The sequence below is a fragment of the Bufo bufo genome, chromosome 1 (assembly GCF_905171765.1).
Source record: "Bufo bufo chromosome 1, aBufBuf1.1, whole genome shotgun sequence".
In the NCBI taxonomy this organism is placed as follows: domain Eukaryota; kingdom Metazoa; phylum Chordata; class Amphibia; order Anura; family Bufonidae; genus Bufo; species Bufo bufo.
In genome coordinates, this window is record NC_053389.1 from 437,879,718 (window position 1) to 437,892,695 (window position 12,978).

Genomic DNA, 12,978 nt, shown 5'->3' on the forward strand with positions numbered 1-12,978 from the left:
TTTTGAATCACCCTCCTGGATGCAGAGGAAGCAGTGGGCAAAGTCTGATGTAATACAGCAAGTATTTCTGAATAACAGTTTTTGAAGACATTGGTGCCTAGAATGACAGGATGTCCTCCTCTGTCACCGGCCTGTACTACGATCACTCCCTGTTGAGGCAGGGTTACTTCTCCCACCTGCAGGGTGGGTTCCCAGTATCCATGAATCTTTACTGGTTTGCCATTGCTGGCGATAATTTCCACCCAGGATTCAGGCGGTTGGGTCAACTGGTTGGTGTCCTAGAACTTTTCAAATGCAGGCAGCTGAATAGTAGTGACCTGAGACCCAGTATCTAATAGGGCTTCAAAGGGGACCCCGTTGATCTCTATATTGATTTTAGGATGGGATCCTCTATAACGTGGCATCCAATTTGGATCCTCTGGACCTAGTGTTCTACCTCCCGAGGGGTGGTCCTCAGCCTCAGGGGTTGCCCGTTTAACTGCCAGCACATGGATTCTGTGTGTCCCAGCTTTTTGCAGTATGTACACACGGGCCGCTTGCGATCTCTATTACGCCTCCCAGGATCCCTGGGGTGAGTCTCTTGGTAAGGAGGTGGGAACGGCCTAGGAGGTGACAGGAATTCTTCATCTAGCATTATGGGTTTTTCCCATTCCTCTATTTTTCTGCACACTTTCTCTAGAATTTTAGTGAGGTCATTTACTTGCTCTGTCAGCATGGCAATAGTATCGGTAGCTGACACTTGAACAGCTTGGCCGGCCTGAGCTTGGTTAGAGATAAGCGGTTTCACCCTGCAGGCTGATGACTCAGGTGGGGTGCTCAGTTCCGTAGATACTGCTGACCCCAGAATTTTTATAGCCAGTTCTTTAAAGTCCAGAAAGGCACTGTTAGGGTGCTGGGCGGACAGCATCTTTAATTGGGTCCTTATTTGCTCACTAGATAAATTGTTCCCTCAGGGTCTGGTCCTGGTTATCAGCCTCTTTGGGATCTATCTGAATTACAGCCCCTAAAGCTTCCTGAAGTGATAGGGCGAAGTCACGGAGGGACTCACCGGACTTCTGTTTCTTGCCAAAGAAGTGCATCTTTATCTCTGAGGCAGTCCTAGTTTCAAAAGTGGCCCTGAGGCGGGTGAATATCTGTTCTAGAGTACTCCGCTCAGTAGCAGGCCAGGATAATACCTCCCTCCGTGCAGCTCCCTCCAGCTGCGCTAGCAGGATTTCCATTTGCTGGTCGGCATTTATGGGGTACAGTTTGAATAATGCCAGCAACTTTTCTTTAAAGTCCCTTACGGTATGGGTCTCTCCTCTGTAGCGGGGGAACCATGGGGCCCCGAAATAGTAAGGCATGGTAAAGGGCATCATGCTGGGGGCTGTTGGATGATTAGGAGCCGCGAACTCTCCCGGGGCCGGCTGCTCAGGCACTCCTGGCTCTGACATGGTAGTCTATTGAGAGGTGGCCACTGGCGACTAAAGGGGCCGGAACACTCCCCTTCCCTCCGGTTACAAGTGCTTACCGGTATCGCCGGGCTTGCGCAGGCCAAGTCTCGAGAGATTCCGGACGTCCTGAGTACGCGGTGACGTAGACGAAACAGGGCCGCGGCGGTGCGATGATGACGAGGGGCGGGATTCTCTGTGTCTTTGCAGGGATCCGCCCACGAAGGTCCTCAGCAGCGCGGGAAACTTTACTTCAGGCAGCCGGTGGCCATCTTGGTCACCATTCCCTGACAGCAAGCAGGGTTGTTGAAAAGTCCATAAAACCACACTCCGGTGTGGCAATTTTCTTCCTCTTGATAGAGCAACACTGCACAGCGCTTTTTGGAGGTTTTTGACACACTTTGGGTATGTTTTTCAGTCCACAAAGTCCACTTTAATAAAACAGGCAATATGTCGCTTTGGTCACAGGGCAACTGTATAAGGCACAAAGTTCACGCTTCTTGCACTATAAAGCGTGCGTATCCTGTTCGTGACGCCAAAAGAGAGGTGCAGCGTACTCAAGTTGTGTGTAATAGAGTTTCTGGGTGTAGTAGTGCAATGACACTAACCTGAGACGGCTGACTCTCTGCAAGGGCAGGTGATGGTAGAAAATGTTCGTGACGCCAGTGCCAATTAAACGGTGGCACGCCGTTTGCTGATAGCAGGAATAAATGAGGAACACCGTGATGTTAATACAGAACTCCAACTTTAGTAGTTTTCATAGAGACATTAACGGAAGCACAGTTCCTTTGCATACAGTTGATTTTTCAATACGGTCGATGCAGGCAATACAGATTGAGTAAGGTGACTACAGAGTGTTAAACACACAGGACTTGCAGTACAGGAGCTTGCACTCTATCTCTGACTGATCCTGGAACATAGCAAATCTTCTCCAAGGTCCAATACCTTAACTCTGGCTTATATCCTTGGTTTTAGCTTTATAAAATACCTCCTCTGTTATCTTGAGTACCTCTTGCTTCTCTGCGCTTTGCCTCTGTCTCCCTCTCAGCTTCCTCAGGCTCTAGAAACTTCTGAACTCTAAACTAGACTGACTTTCACTTCCCTGTCTGGGCTTTATATAAACTAGGGCTCTCTAGCTCCCTCTAGTGACTAGAAGCTGGAATGACACCCCTAGCAGGCCTGTACATGCAAGTGTCACAGCAACAGGGAAATACACAACATTGCATTACATGACAATTTATAAAGATGACATATACCAACTTCCCCATAAATAAGGGGGGACGACAGCACACCAAGTGACACTTTTGTAGTGACGGGCATTACAGTCCCCGTACACTACACTGTTACAACATATGATGGCTTTACAAGCAGCAGAAGCATCCCAGAGCGTCCACGATGCCTAGAAAGCGGTCCACGTGGCGATCCCCAAGATGACCCCCACAGATGATGTCGAGACCTATTTGGCGATCTTCAAGAAGGTAGCCGTGAGAGAGAAGCTACCCCAGGAGCAATGGGCTGAGGTCGTCGCTCCGTTCCTGGCGTCTGGACCCCAGCAGGTGTATTTTCACTTACTGGATGATCAAGCGGCTAATTACCCGACAGTAATGGGTGAGATCCTGGCAAGTCTGGGGGTGAATGTATTAGTCTGGGCCCAGGGGGTGCATCAGTGGAAGTTTAACCTGGCTGAGCCCGCGAGGCCCCAGTATTATACCCTTTTACACCTGTTGCAAAAATGGCTGCAACCTGACGTGCTGAGTCCCACTTCTATGTTGGACCGTCTGTTGGCTGATGTGTTCTGAAGAGCTTTGCCGTACCCCCTCCAGCAGTGGATCAGCCAGGTGTCTCCTTGTAATGCCCTTGAGATGGTGGACCTGGTGGAACGCTATGAGGCTACCAGGAATTTGAAAGGGGGTTCATTTGGGAGGGAGGAAGCCAAACCTCAGCAGTCTCCATCCGAGACCCAGAGACTTGTGCCAACCAAGCCCGCCCGGGGTGTACCCCCTGTAGACCCGGCTCCGATAGTATGCTGGTGTCAGGAGCCTGGCCACGTAAAGGCTGACTGTCCCCATCGGGGCGAACCCATGGAGACTAACTATGGATACCGCAACTCGTTTTGCACCAGGAAGCTGTGTGCATCAGGTATCCCAGAGACTATAGACCAGGGGTGCACAACCTTTTTTGGTCTGAGGGCCGCATTGTCACATTGCTCTATTTCAAGGGGCCGCAATGTACACAGGCCGATGTAAAGTGACTGGGGGGGAATGATCGCTATCACAGTCATTCCTGCTTCATTTAGTTACATTGACTATGAGTAGCACATCCCTGATCACACAGAGAGATGTGCGGCACGATTATACTGCAAGTTATCATGAGTGAGTGTCCCTATGAAGACGTATTTCCAATAATTGACCTGAATATCTCTCTGCTGGCCCTAGAAAAATACTAACAGTGGCCCCGTTTTGGAGTCGGGTACAAATTGATGGAAGTCCGGGCCAGCAATACCATATTGTGGTACATTATACTGCCCCACAGTTCATCACACAATATTGCCCCCATGAGCACAAAATACATCCCCAAAAACTCTCACTGGCTGGCCGTGAGGAGGGCCCAGCTGGCCCCCCAGGAAATTTCCCTGTGAGATCTATGGCTAATCCACCCTTGCTTAAAGGGATTTCCCAGTAAAAATAAATTTTTAACAAGTTCTTGCAGCATGGCCCCTGAAACCGAAGAGTTTTACTTACCTGCTCCCAACGCTGATTACACCTGTCAGTGCATGGCCATGGTCACATGTACCTTTGCAGCCAATCACTGGCTTCAGCGGTGATGTGGCCACAAGCAGCGTGTCACTGCTGCAGCCAGTCATTGACTGGAGCGGTGTATGTGACCATGGTCATGCACGGACAGGTGTAAAAGTGCAGGAACCGGAAGATGGAGGCAGCGGGGGCATGGAGCAGGTAAGTATGCATCTTCTGGTTCAGGGGCCACGCTGCAGGAACTTGTTCATAAATCAGTGATTTCCCTCACTGCAGAGGCCGTGCTCCCTGGTTATTACCACCTCCTGCCAGTTACAGGCGCCCTGCAATAACCAGTAAGCACTTTCTCTTTCTAGTAGGGAAAGCGCTTATTGATAACACTTTAATAACCAGGCCTGAAAAGACACTTTTTTTTGTGTTTTTGGGCACCTGGTGGTTCGAACAGTTTCACATGAATGGGGCGATAATGGTAACGGTTTTGGTGTGGGTGTTTTTTCTTTTATGTATTTTATTAATTTTTTAGCTTTTTTAACTTAATTTTTAATATATTTCTGCTACAAATAATATCCCCCAAGAGGTCATAAAAAGACCTTTGGGGGACATTGACACTTTTTGTGAATTTTTCACTCTTTCCTTTTTATTTATTTAGTTTTATTTGTATTTTAATAATATTTTATTGTATTCTTTTTTTATAATTGGTTTATTATATTATTTAAATATATTTTTGCCACATAATATGTCCCCCAAAGAGGTCATAAAAAGTCTGTTGGGGGACAATGAACACGGTACTATTTTGCACTTTAAATTTTTTTTCTTTTATTTGTATTTTATTATTTATTATAAAAAATTATTATTTTCTATTTTTTTTATATATATATTTTTGCCACATAATGACAAGGGATCATAAAAATACTGTTAGGGGGCAGTGAACACTCTTTTACTTAGCAACTTTTCCTTTTATTTGTATTTTTTTTAATATAATTTTCTATTTTTTTCCACATCATATTTTTTTTATAATTTTTTTATTTATTTGTGATTTATTATATTTTTTTTATTTTTTTTTAACTTATTTAATATATTTTTTCCACATAGTTTTTCCCTAAGAGGTCACTGAAAGACCTTTGGGGACACAGACTTTTTTTTGGCACTATTTCCACTGTAACTGGAGGAGCATCTAAAGGAGCCCCAGTTACAGGGGAAACCAGCCTGCAGTGGGGGCATTGTACACAGGCAGAGCTGATAAGGTCTCCTAACCCTCAGATCTGCGCTCCTCTGCCCCCAAGCCGGGTCTACCCTACATAGTGCTCACCTGTGTGAGGAGAAGGCAGAAGCGCTGATAACTGCTTCTGCCTTTTCCTCGGCTCCCCCGCTGTCACTGACAGCCGACGACCCGTCCTGCTCCTGCTACAGTGCAGGGGCAGGAGCTGTAATGATCCATCATGCGGCGCTGCGGGCAGAAACACAGCTGATTTACGATCAGCTGTGTTTCTGTCCAGGAGGATGGGGGCCGCAAATCTTGGCTCTGGGGGCCGCATGCGGCCCGCGGGCCGCAGGTTGTGCACCCCTGCTATAGACAATAACCACTTGTGCCAGGTAGAAGTGGGAGACACTGTGGCAGTGGCTTTGTTGGATTCAGGGAGTCTGGTGTGCCTGGTAAGAGCTACCCTGGTGCAGCCCGACGAGTATACTGGCCGAAAAATCGGGGTCGTGTGCATACATGGAGATTTAAAGTACTATCCCACCGCCCTGGTGTCTCTATCCACGGGAGGCGGCAAGTGGACCCATGAGGTGGCCGTTGCCACAACTTTACCTTATGAACTAATAATAGGTAGAGACTTTCCGGGCTTCCTGGCCCTGTGGCCGGCTGTGAGAGTTGTTGATGCCCCTTAGTAAGGGGTAACTTCAGCAGAGTGGCCTGGCTCGGGCGAGAGCCAGAACCCTGGGAACCCGAGGCCAAAGGGCCAGTGGTAGGGGTGACCGCCACTTCGGTGGAAGAGGGGGAGACAACCCCGCTGAGTGTGTTGGTAGGAGACGTTGAGGACTTGCCGCCGGGTCCTGAATTGGTAGACCTCAATGTCTCCGGTGAAAATTTCGGAACCGCACAACACCGGGACCCAACCTTATCTCGGGCCTGGGAGAATGTTGTAATAATTGATGGTGAACCACAAAAACCTGGGATCGAGTTGATGTTTCCCCGTTTTGTCGTTTACCAGGAAACGCTGTATCGGGTAAACCAACTACGGGGTGAGCATATTGAACAGCTGATGGTGCCCCCGCCACGTTCCAACGACTCATGTACATTGTACTTCGTCCACATCGTGGGTACGCGTCGGCTTACCTGGACGATATCGTCATCCAGAGTACCTACTGGGAAAGTCATCTACCCAAAGTGCAGGCTGTAGTGGACTCCCTTAGGAAGGTTGGACTGACCGCTAACCCAAAGAAATGACCGATAGAGGAGACTAAATACCTGGTGAACATTATTGGACGTGGAGTTATCAAACCTCAAGTGAATAAAATAGAGGTGATTCAGAATTGGCCACCACCTGTCACCATGAGGCAAGTTAAGTAGTTCCTGGGAATGGTAGGCTATTATATGAGGTTCGTTCCCCATTTTGCCACTTTAGGGGCTCCGTTGACAGGGCTCTTGAAGGGACGGAAGTCTGTGATGGTCCGCTGGAATGACCAGGCGGAAGAGGCATTTTCAAGAGGGAGTTTGTGGTACAGACCGATGCCTCTGAAGTAGGCCTCGGAGCTGTACTCTCTCAGGAAATCAATGGGGAGGAACATCCTGTTGTTTTCCTGAGCCGCAAACTAACCCCAGCCGAGACTAGGTACAGTATAGTGGAGAGAGAGTGCCTGGCCATCAAATGGGCACTTGAGTCTCTCCGCTATTATCTGTTGGGGAGAAAGTTCCGTCTGGTGACCGACCACTCCTCTCTCAAGTGGATGAGCCAGGCCAAAGAGAGGAATGCTCGGGTCACCAGATGGTTCTTGTCATTACAGAACTTCAAGTTCTCAGTGGAACACAGGTCTGGCTGCTTGCAGGGAAACGCAGATGCCCTGTCCCGGGTACACTGTCTGGCAAGTGTTCACCCCCTCAGGGTTGAACAAAGAGGGGAGGTATGTAGGAAGGCGCAAGGGTCCGTCGTTGACGAAAGGTATGTGTCACCGAGGTTCCTGGCCTCGGTGAAGTAAGAGGCAGTATTTTCAGGTGTCAGCAGCAGCTAACGCTGATTGACACTTTACTATTTTAGTATGGGTGTATAACTGATCCGGGACGGCTCTTACTGGGAGTAGGCAAAGTGCTGGGTGGGTGACTACTCCCCATGTTCCAGGCCGGGTCTTGACTGGCCTATAAAAAAAACTGCTGGCAGTGTCAGCTGTAAGTGTTTACCTCTCTCTGACAGAGGAGCTCTGGCAATCGCTCGTGTGGGAACTGAGCTCTGTGCTGGGCTGGAAAGCTGAGACCTGTGTCTTGGGAGTGCAGGCCACCTTAAGCCTGCATTTGGACTGCTGGAGGCAGAACCACCGATAAAGTGAAGTTTTTTTTTATGCACAAACTTTCTACTCGGTGTGAACAAACACCAACCTTGCAAAGAGTGTCTGTGTTTGACCTTATGTGTGAATAAACACGGACATTTTAATTACAAACTTGCACTTTGCCTCTGAACTGCACCCGCTTATCCCAACTACCAGAGCGAATCCCCACAATATATATATTGTAGGAAGGAACAAGGAGCCATCATTGATGGTCGGTACATGTCACCGAGGTTCCTGGCCTTGGTGAGGTAAGAGCCATTTTTTTCCTGAAGTGTCATTATTGCTTTGCAATCTGACACTTCAGCTCTTTAGTATGGCTCTTACTGGGAGTAGCTAAAGTGCTGGGTGGGTGGCTACTCCCCACGTTCCAGGCCGGGTCTTGGGAGGCTTATAAAAAGCAGTCACCATTAATCAGGTGGTGTGGATTATCCTCCATCTCACAGTGAAGCTGTGGAGTCTCTGTGGTTTGGGATCTAAAGATGTGTGCCGTGCAAAAGGGCTGTGTGCCGTGCAAAAGGGCTGAGAGCCACATGCTGGAAAACAGGCCCCTAAAGCCTGCTAGGGACCGCTGATGAAAAACTGCTAACAAGGTGAATATTTGTGTTCTGTGGACTTTCCATGGTGTGAACAAACACCAAGACTGCGAGCTGTTATTTTGTTTTGCCTTCTGTGTGAATAAACACTGAACTATTTAAGTTAAAGAAGACTTTTTGATTGCCTCTATACTGCGTCCGCTAACCTGACTACCAGAGCGAATCCCCACAATATATATAACATCTGTGCCCTGGACAATCGTGTACATAACATAAAAATGGATTCCCCTGCTCCCTGCCGCTCCGTTTCAGCACTGAGGATCGGTTCCTGCTCCTTCCTATACCTGGCATGTAAACTTCCTGAAAGGGTCACATGTGCCACTGTGACCAATCACTGGCGTGTCCCCAAGTAGTCGGTCGCTGTCACAGTGTTAAAAGGGCGCTTTTTTAATTTCCTATTGGCCAACAGCCAACATGTTACATCTGGCTACATACGGTAGTTTTTTTGCTCAAAAAAAATATAAAAAAACTTTGAGTGAAACCATTTAAAACTGGCTACATCTGGCTACATACGGTAGGTTTTTTTGCTAAAAAAATAAATAAAAAAACTTTGAGTGAAACCATTTAAAGCTGCTCATCCTGGACCAGGGATATCACAAATAAGATATACTGTATAGATGGATGAGATTAGCCATCTGGGGGTTAAACGTTGGAGCTGTTAGATGTAGATTATATCCAGCTGTTCTGGATAGAGAATCTGAAGGTCCACAGGGACGTAGTTTAGCTGTACATGGAAAAGTGTAGGCATGTTTGTTTTAACCTCTTACTACAGAGACAGATTGCAACTTCATTTACTAGATAGATTAGGCTACTTTCACATCGTCGTTATTGCTATACGCTTTTGAGATCCGGCAGGAAAACGCTTCTGTCCTAATAACACAACCAGCTGCACCCGTGCAGTTGTATTATATCGTATCCAGAAAAACGGATCCAGTACCACAGACTTACATGGTTTTTCTTGCGGAATCCAGCTTATTCAGTTTCTTGCGCTGCACACAAAACGCTGCTTGCAGCGGTTTTGTGTCCGGTGTGGGAACGTAACAAATTCGAATAGAATGCATTCTGGTGCACTCTGTTCCAGTATGTTCAGTTTTGTCCCCATTGACAATGAATGGAGACGACACTGAAGCGTTGTGCTGCGGTTTAGAGACCCTGTGCTGGATCTGAAAACCGGACAGCACGACGCAGATGTGAAAGTAGCCTTAGATAAGTAGATACTGTAGATAGGTAGATAGATATAGCAAAAGATAGGAAAAATGGCCACATGTAAAGATATGAACAACTTTGACACGGGCCAAATTGTGATGGTTAGACAGTTATCTAAAATGGCAGCTCTTGGGTGTTTCCAATATACAGTGGTTAGTACCTACCAAAAGAGGTCCAAGAAAGGTCAACTGGTGACAAGGTCATGGGCATCCAAGTGGAGAGGGAAGGCTAACCTCCTCAGTTTGTTCTCACAGAATAGATACTGTACCACAAATTGATGAAAATGCCAATGCTGGATAGGAAAAAATGTTGTCCGAAGACACAGTGCATCGCTGCTTGGTATGGTGCTGCATAGTAAGAGTGCCACTCAAAGTGCCTACGATGGGCACGTCAGCATCAGAACTGGACAGTGGAGCAAAAGAAGGGGTTGGATGAGTTAGTTTCTTATGTACCATATGAATTGCCACCTACGACTACCACACCACTCCAATTAAAAGATAGGTCATAAATATTTAAAGGATTGCTACTAGTGTCTTGGTGCCAGATACCGCAGAGGTCTTGTGGAGCTGTTTTGAAAGATGAGAGGGACCTAATTTTAAAAGTTGCTTCCGGTCATGCAACACCTGGTACACACCAAGCACCATGCCACACACTGTATAGCATCTGTGCCTGATATTGCAGCCCAGTTCCATTCAATTGAATGAGGCTGAACTGCACATAGGCCATCTGACTGATGAACACACCCTAGGAAGATAGTTGATCGGCTGGGGTGCAGGGAGCTGGACCCCCACCGATCAGATATTAATGACCTATCCTGAGGATAAGCCATCAGTACTGAACTCCCAGAAAAAACATTTAATGGACACAGTTAAATGGACAAAAGTGTAATATCAGAGTACCACTTTAACTTAGTGGGGGATAGTTTTAATGTCTTGCATATGCACTTTGGAAAATATGTTGCACGCTACTGAAGAGCTGCATTTACAGCCATTTTGCAAAATCTGTCAAATGCAAACTCAGCTATGTACAAGTTATAGAAGACACACCACAGCTGGGGTACATGGCGATTTTGGCTGACACCTGTCCTGTAACCAAGGATTGCTGTGGCGCTCTGAAGCCATTGAACTGAAAGGGGTCGCATAGTGACTCGCAGGTTGCTGCAACTGTGACACTAGATCAGTGATGGTGAACCTTTTACAGACAGATTGTCACGCCCATGTTTATGGTCATGACTCCGGATCCGCATGCGGTTGCCTGCGGTTTGGTTTTATTGTCAACCACATGGTGAGGGCTGCTGGTATGTTGCCTCATGTGTGGTTGCCGCTGGTAACATGGTTGTACTTGGCAGTATAGCAGCCTGAGCTGTTGCTAGGCAGCTTGCTGTCAAGTGCATGCGGTTACACCTGGTTGGGGGTGTGTGTGTGTGTGTGTGTGTATGTATGCACTTTCTATGTCTGGTGTGCACAAGGTTTATGTATGTGTGCACTGTGACACATCCCTTCACTTGTGGCTGCCCGTGGCAACATGTGTATTGTGTACATGTGGTGGCAGTGTCTCGGCCTTCTGGCTGACTCCCAGGACATGGCTGCGGTAACAGCTGCAGTGTAATTGTTTATTGTACACTTTCCCTTTAAGTGGCTTTTTCCCTTGCCTGGTGTAGGAAGGGTTAACTCCCTTCTTAGTGTGTGATCACTGGGTGTGTGTGTGGGTGTGGCTACTTGGGCTAAGTGTGTTGGTAGGAGACGTTGAGGACTTGCCGCCGGGTCCTGAATTGGTAGACCTCAATGTCTCCGGTGAAAATTTCGGAACCACACAACACCGGGACCCAACCTTATCCCGGGCCTGGGAGAATGTTGCAATAATTGGAGAATGTTGTAATAATTGATGGTGAACCACAAAAACTTGGGGCCGAGTCGATGTTTCCCCGTTTTGTCGTTTACCAGGAAATGCTGTATCGGGTAAACCAACTACGGGGTGAGCATATTGAAAAGCTGATGGTGCCCCCGCCACGTTCCAACGACTCATAGACATTGTACTTGGTCCACATCGTCGGTACGCGTCGGCTTACCTGGACGATATCGTCATCCAGAGTACCTACTGGGAAAGTCATCTACCCAAAGTGCAGGCTGTAGTGGACTCCCTTAGGAAGGTTGAACTGACCGCTAACCCAAAGAAATGCGCGATACGGTTAGAGGAGACTAAATACCTGGGGAACATTTTTAGACGTGGAGTTATCTAACCTCAAGTGAATAAAATAGAGGTGATTTGGCATTGGCCACCACCTGTCATCATGAGGCAAGTTAAGTAGTTCCTGGGAATGGTAGGCTATTATGTTTAAACTGTTTTTATTCAGTTCATTTTTCAAAAACATTTAACATGTTCACATTTCAATCCATGAAGTACATAATATATATGCAAAAACAAATTACATACTATCAAAAATATCCCTGTAATGTGACATGTTAATAGGGCGTGAGGAATAAACCCCACCACAATTTAGAAAGAAGATACTAAACGTACAAGAAAGAGAAAAAGAAAGAAGGAGGGTGAGAAAGGTAAAGATAAGGAGAGAGAAGGGGAAGGGGGAAGAAGGGGGGAGGGAGGGGAAGTATATGATGAGAGTGCCTGCCATTTATGAAGTGAGTATTGACAGAAGTTCTGGAGAGTCTTGAAACTCGATCCACTGCGACCATACCTTTTGGAATTTATTCACAGGCGTGGGTCACTTTTGCATGGTAGGCTATTATATGGATGCCTGTATCTGAGGGGTACTTCAGCCATGGTTAGCTGATGTCATCCTCCTGGTTATATACCATCTGCCAGTGAGGGCCACCCTTGTGGTCATAATTTATGTTAGACATTATTGTCCTTGTATTGTTATATGTCTAGTGGTGTCTTTTTCTTTATTGTAGCTTATGGTCCTGGCTTCCTGTGTTATGTGTGGTGTGGGCTGTGTCCGTTTGTGTTGTTGTGGACAGCAGCACTTGTACATGGGTTCCAGGCTTTTTGTCTGTGGCAGGTAGGTGTTGTTCTTGTTTCATTTACCTGCCATTGCCATAAGTTGTTTATGTTCCCCTTTCATTGCAGCTTGGCCTGTGAGACTCCTGTTCGTCCGCACCTAGGAGGAAAAGGTCGTCTTACCCTGCTCCTAGTTCAGGGCCACCCTGAGGGCTAGTAGGGACCCCAAGGTTTCTGGTGTATGAGCCCTCCCACCATCAGGGTTGGCTCATACGGCTAGGAGTCAGGGTCAGTATTAGGGACGCGATAGGAGGTGACCTGCTCCCTGATCCTGTGGTCCTGGCCGAGCAGCGACCAAACATCGTCTGGCATCGCACGGCTGAGGGTCTCCCCCATCCTCAGCCGTGACACAGATTGCCCAAACTGTAACCCAAAACCCACTTATTTATCTCAAAGTGCCAACATGGCACCTGGGCAGCCTGCGTCACATGAGCC